Source organism: Rana temporaria, chromosome 1 (assembly GCF_905171775.1).
Source record: "Rana temporaria chromosome 1, aRanTem1.1, whole genome shotgun sequence".
Lineage (NCBI taxonomy): Eukaryota > Metazoa > Chordata > Amphibia > Anura > Ranidae > Rana > Rana temporaria.
In genome coordinates, this window is record NC_053489.1 from 236,815,960 (window position 1) to 236,822,378 (window position 6,419).

Below are 6,419 nucleotides of genomic sequence, written 5' to 3' on the forward strand. Positions count from 1 at the left end.
TATAGTCAGAGCACTGTATGCACACCCTAGGGCGATTGTTCGGATAAATGGCCACTACTCCAAACCCATAGAAATTAAGAGAGGCACGAGACAGGGCTGCCCCCTGTCGCCATTATTATTTGCTATTGCGATAGAATCTCTCGCTATTGCCATAAGACAGAATCCCGATATATTAGGAGTCAAGTGTGGGGAACAGATCCATAAATGTGCGCTCTTCGTGGACGACATACTATTGTTCTTGACTTCTCCCATTACCACCCTCCCCAACCTATGTCGTACTCTAGACGACTTTTCTAAGCTATCGGGCCTCTCGGTCAACTATTCCAAATCTCAAGCACTAAATATATCTCTAAGTCCCCAAGAAGTTCAGGGCCTCCAGCGTTCCTTTAAATTTATCTGGAGTGAGTCGACTATAAAATACCTAGGCATCACCTTAGCAGCCAAGACCGAGGCTCTCTATAACCTTAACTATCCCCCCATATACAAAAAACTGGAAACTGACATGCTTAATTGGTCTAAATTAAACCTTTCCTGGATTGGTAGGATCAACTCGATCAAAATGACTCTGTTCCCCAAACTCCTATATTTCTTTCGCTCCCTTCCTATCCCAATCAGAAGGAATCACTTAAAATCTTTTCAAAGTAAACTACTTAAGTTCGTATGGGGCGCATCGGGGTATCGTATACCCCAGGACACACTCTTTCGACATAAACGCAAAGGTGGGCTTGGTCTTCCCGATCCTTACAACTACTTCCTCTCAGCTAGATTAGTACAGCTCTCATCTATATATGACAAACACAATATACCGGATTGGGTCAACATTGAGGAACAAGCAGTCCCCAACATACCGCTGGACTGCCTTCTATGGATCCCTATTAAATCTCGCCCTTCTATCTTATCCCCAGTGTTGTCCCAATCTTTTGCCTTATGGGATCGCCTTAGACAAAACTCCAACCTTACCTCGTCTATCCGTCCTTTAGCTCGTATTTTTAATAACCCTGATTTCCCTCCCGGAATGCGTTCTGAGGAGTTTCAATGGTGGTTGGATAAGGGGCTGTATCGGATAGGACAGTATTTTACCCCTAGTGGTCCTATTTCCCTTTCTTTCTGTATTCACACCCTGAAACTACCTGAATCGGAGAAGGCCCACTTTCAGCAGATTTCACAATTCCTGCATGCCATTTGGAAATCAAAACCTCTACCCCCTAACTTTACATCATATGAAATCTGGTGCAGCCAAGCCATGGAGCGAAGAGGTGGTATTTCGGCAATCTATGCGGCCCTCACTCATCCATCAACCAAAACACCCTATATGGAGGCCTGGGAGGCTGACTTCCGTATGGAGATTAGCCAAGAATCCTGGCATAAAGCATTCTTTAGATCATTCCGGGGTATACAGGGAACGTCCTTGATGGAGGCTAGTGTTAAAGTCATTACTAGATGGTATCTCACACCCTCCAGATTAGCGGTCATGTACCCAGGTGGAAACCCGAATTGCTTTAGGGGTTGTCAGCTGAGAGGCACTATGGCTCATATATGGTGGGAGTGTCCTAGGATCCGCTCCTTCTGGAGAATCATCTTCAACATGATTTTCACAGTGACAGGGACCCGGATTCCTAGGTCTCCAGAAGTAGCTCTCCTGAATGCCCATATCCCTCTACTGGCCAAACCTATTCAAAAATGAATGCACTTTATTCTGCTGGGTGCCAAAATAGCCATTGCAAAATCCTGGAAACAACCCAAGCCGATGGTATCGGTTGCTAAGCAAAAAATTTCATGGGTCATGACCCAAGAAAAGTTATCCAGCATACTGGATGATTCTTCTGAGATGTTTCTTGAGACCTGGGGACCTTGGGCTGACTATATCGGTGTTCCTCTGGCACCCGTTTAAGTCACAGCTTGACTGCCGCCTAGCCCTATGTTAGACATTCTAGATCCCCTCCCTTCCCTGACCTCTTTCCCTCTTCTTCTATATATTTCCTAATCTATTACCTTTATGTGACTATCCCTTTGGTACTAGATCCTCTTGTTTTCTTTTTTTTTAACCAAGCGATCTTTACAGGATTACGGTCGATGATACTGACACTTTAATGTCTTGTTAGACTCCTCTATTTATAGCAAGTGTTGTAGGGGGAATTTCATAGTGGGTTTTTCGCATCCCGCTGCACTCCACTCGCCCGCACTAGTGAGAGTGGTGCGGGGGGGGGATGGCGAGGGACGGGGGTCGGGGACCTTTCCCTTAGCACAGCAGGATCCCATACGGGGTGCTGAGGGTCTGGTCTCCGCGTTGCCCTCGAATCCGAGCCACAGTTTATTTAGAACGACCTTCTTAGGTCATGAGGGTGGTTAATTTTACTACTTTATTTAGCCTACCAGACAGTCACTACTTCTTCTGTTTTTTTCCTCAAAGAATTATTTTATTTAATTGTATTAAACGTTACAAGATTCATTAGCATTCGGCTATGTGATGATCCTAGGTGCCATATCTATCTTTGAAAAGTATATATGATGACTGTATTCCTATATGAAATATTTAATAAAAACTTATTGAAAGAAAGATAAGAGTGAAGGCCCATCTTGTAATTGCAACCCTGACTAAATGTTATCTTCATTGCCAAATTTTTTTCTCTGTATTTATCCTGGATGGTAAAATTTAAAGATTCTGCAACATAATCTACTACTTTTAATTCTCACTAAATGAATATTGGTTAATCTAATGTCTTTACTCTGGTACCGCTATTTTGACTGACCTTCAAAGAGGTGTGATTAAATCTTGACCTTCAGCTTTCTACCAATTACATTGCAACTGTCCCAGACCCACTTGGTTGTACAATAAATGTCCCACATTCCTCCCGTGGTGCAGTTCTGGATGTTCAGAATAAGGGACACCAGTTACTTTGATTAGGATTTTTGTGGATTGTATTGCACATATTCATGGAGAAATAGGAAGGAAGGTAAAGGGGGTGCAGGATACCAGTAAGTTCTACTTAAAACACAGTCTTTGCTCTTCTGTATGTCTTTATAACCTCCTGTGTTGCTCAGAGCTTTACTGGATGGTCTCTTAAACTTCTAAAGTGGCTCCTTGACAACATAGGGTGTGATGCCTTACAATTCAATGCAGCACAGTGTGGAAAGGTTCCTGAGTTGCTTTCCAACTCAGTCAGTCACTTACCACATTCATGTAGGGAACAACCACATTGTGCTTCCTCTATGTCCAAGACTATGACAGCCAGTATCTTCAAGTTTTCCTCCCAGAAGGGGAGATCATTGCAGCTTTCCACATCCTCAAGTTTAAGGACAAGACTGGTGTTACAGCAACAGTACATACATAATTACATAGTTAGGTTGAAAAAAGTCCATCCAGTTCAGCCATAAAAAAAAAAGAATATCATACAATCCCATATACCCATTTCCATTCCACAGTTCTTCCAGAGGAAGGCGAAAAAACCCAGCAGAGCATGATCCAATTTGCTACAGCAGGGGGAAATATTCCTTCCTGATCCCCCGAGAGGCAATCGGATTTACCCTGGATCAACTTTACCTATACATGTCAGTACCCTGTTATATTATGTACATTTAGGAAAGAATCCAGGCCTTTCTTAAAGCAATCTACTGAGCTGGCCAGAACCACCTTTGCAGGGAGTCTATTTCACAGCTCTTACTGTGAAGAAACCTTTCCGTATTCGGAGATTAAATCTCTTTTCCTCTAGACGTAAAGAGTGCCCCCTTGTCCTTTGTGTTAACCCTAAAGTGAATAACTCAACACCAAGTTCACCCTTGTATATTTGTACATGTTGATCATATCCCCCCTTAATCTCCCACAGGGTGAAATCCCAGGAGTGTAGATCAAATGACAGGATGTTTATTAACACTCCAAGCACCCCCCAAGCCTGCTTATTGGCTAGGTATTAAACATTCCTAATACAGAATGATATCTCTATCAAAGTTCAATATTCAGTAGTTCATTATTAAAGTATTTGATTTTCCTGATGGGTGTTATTGAAGATTTTCAAAATATTTGTTTATTTTTATTTTTATTTCAGGTATTTAAAGTGAAACTAAGGTTCTACTGTTACAACGTGTGAGCTGGCATGCTCTTTATTGTTGAAGAGCCATGCAATATTAGGCCCTATAGCCTGTGTGGGGCCTGATGTGGAGATAGGCCTGAAGTGGTCCTGGAGCTCTCCTGCCTTTTGATGGGGAAAGTTGTGCCAAGGAGGAGACCCAGGGGAGCACTCTTCTTGTTGCAAGGGCCTGGTCACTCACTTCGAGAAAGACACACTGAAGCCTAGGAAAAAGCTGTGAAGCTGAACATGGAGGAAGTCTGTAAGTTTTCAACAGGTATCTAGGATGCCTAACCTTCAACCCCTTGGGCTGTTCAGTAAAACTTTAAAATTGACTGTCCGTTATTCTGTCTCAGTCTCTCATCTTAGCCATGGGCACAGCCCTGGGGATGAAATGCTAGCCCACACCTGCCTCTGCAGTTGCCACAATGCCTTTAGGGTCAGGGGGTGCTAAGTAATGAAAAACTGAGGGGCCCTGGTTTATTGTGCAAATTAGATGGGTTGGGAACTTCTTTCCTTCTTACCCGTGATGTGTATGCACATACGCACTCTCACATATCTCTTAATGGATCCTAAAGCAACCCTGCAATGAGTAAAATAAATAGGAATGACTTTCTCATGAAAATGCTAGTAGCCTGGCTGTTATACTGATGCTCTGGCTTCCATATTTTCTGAGCTGCAGGACTGAGGACATGTAAAGGCCTTATCTGCATATTTTGTTCCAGGTCATTGACTCAAAATAATGAACAAGGTGATCAGTATGCATTTTCAGGAGAGGTTAACATTCTGTTTCTTCCATGACAGTAGACCTACATACTGCAACTGATACTATCAATAAAGTTATAGATTCAAAGACATGTTGCACCCATATGTAACATGTTTCAGCACCCCCCTCCCATATCTTCTGCCCCGCCGTGGTCAGCAATCAGAAATTATAAATCCAGTCTTCTACCACTGCAGATGGCTTGTAGTTCTAAATGGACTACAAGTGCGCTGATCAGCTTCCTCCAGCTTTCTAATAGAAAGCCCATATGGAGGTACGGGCAGAAAGCTGGAGGGAGAGTGTACAGGAACCTAACCTTGCACGACCCATTGATCATGGGTACAATGCTTTGCAGACTCCTGCATGAAAACATAATAATAATAAATGCACATTTTTTCCTTATGCTGTGTACACACGATAGGTTAGTCTGATGAAAATGGTTTGATGGACTGTTTTCATCAGACCAAACCGATCGTGTGTGGGCCCCATCGGTTTTCAGCACGTCGTTGTGTTTTACGTCACCGCATTCTGACACGATCGTTTTTTTAACTGATGGTGTATAGGCACGATCATCAGTCAGCTTCATCGGATAACTGATGGAAAAATCCATCAGACTAACCTATCATGTGTACAGGGCATTAAGGGTGAACTTACCCTTGAACAATTTCCCATTTCTATTTATGGTAGTCAGATGCAATTGAAAATGTTCCTTTCTTCCAAACTGCTACTATTGCATCATATTGTATATGGCCTTTAGAATATTTTTTCTGTTGTGTTAATTTGGTTTTCTTTTAATTAAATTATTTCATTTTTTTTTTCAGGTACAGTAACTCATCATGTAAATTTAGAAAATATTGTTCCCCAACCCATCAACAAATTCTGGCAAATTAAAACCCAATTCTTACCCCATAATTACTTCTAAGTCACTTCCCGACAAGTTTTTACCTGCATGCTCTTTTTGGATCAGAGAATTCGACCAAGACATTCAGCAAACAGAATTTTCAAAGGAGGTACACAGTGGTAGCATTTTTACTCTCATGACAGATTTCCTTAAAGCTGTTAATCATTGAGGTGCATTTTTGCTTCAGTATGTTGTATACATGTTTTAGGTGGATTTTACATATCCTACAATTGAATTCTATGTAATGGCAGCAAAGATGCAGCAAGCAGAACTTTTTCCAATGCACCTAATGCTTCGTGCACACGATCGGGCATTTGCCCGGCCAAATCACATCGGAATTCAATCGGAAAAATATTTAACATGTTCTATATCTAAAGTCCGATGGAATTCATCGGAATTTCCGATGAAAAAACTCCGATGGGGCTACACACGATGGGAAAATCCGATGGAAAAAGTCAATCGGAAATTCTGATCGTGTGTCCCGGGAATTACACTTGCAAGTTTGAAAAGAGCCTGAAGAAGAGGGTTTCTGTAATAAAACCTTTACAACCACTCTTGAGTTATTTTATGTATATAGTTTTTACATTTAAGTTACATTAATTAACTTTCTTGTTCTATGTTTTGTAGCTCATTTTGGCTAACCATATTTGACAATTTCCGAGAGGGGATATAAAGAATATGCTATATCCTC

General features: G+C 41.8%; 1 long non-coding RNA gene across 1 annotated transcript in view; it reads left to right on the forward strand.

Annotated features, from left to right (window-relative positions):
- The window catches only part of LOC120938776, a 54,234-nt gene extending 48,145 nt beyond the window's left edge, over positions 1 to 6,089 (forward strand). The window contains exons 3-4 of the long non-coding RNA XR_005749225.1: positions 4,044 to 4,326; positions 5,649 to 6,089. This is a non-coding gene — a long non-coding RNA (uncharacterized LOC120938776). The remainder of the gene's footprint in view (positions 1 to 4,043; positions 4,327 to 5,648) is intronic.
- The last annotated feature ends 330 nt before the right edge of the window (positions 6,090 to 6,419 follow it).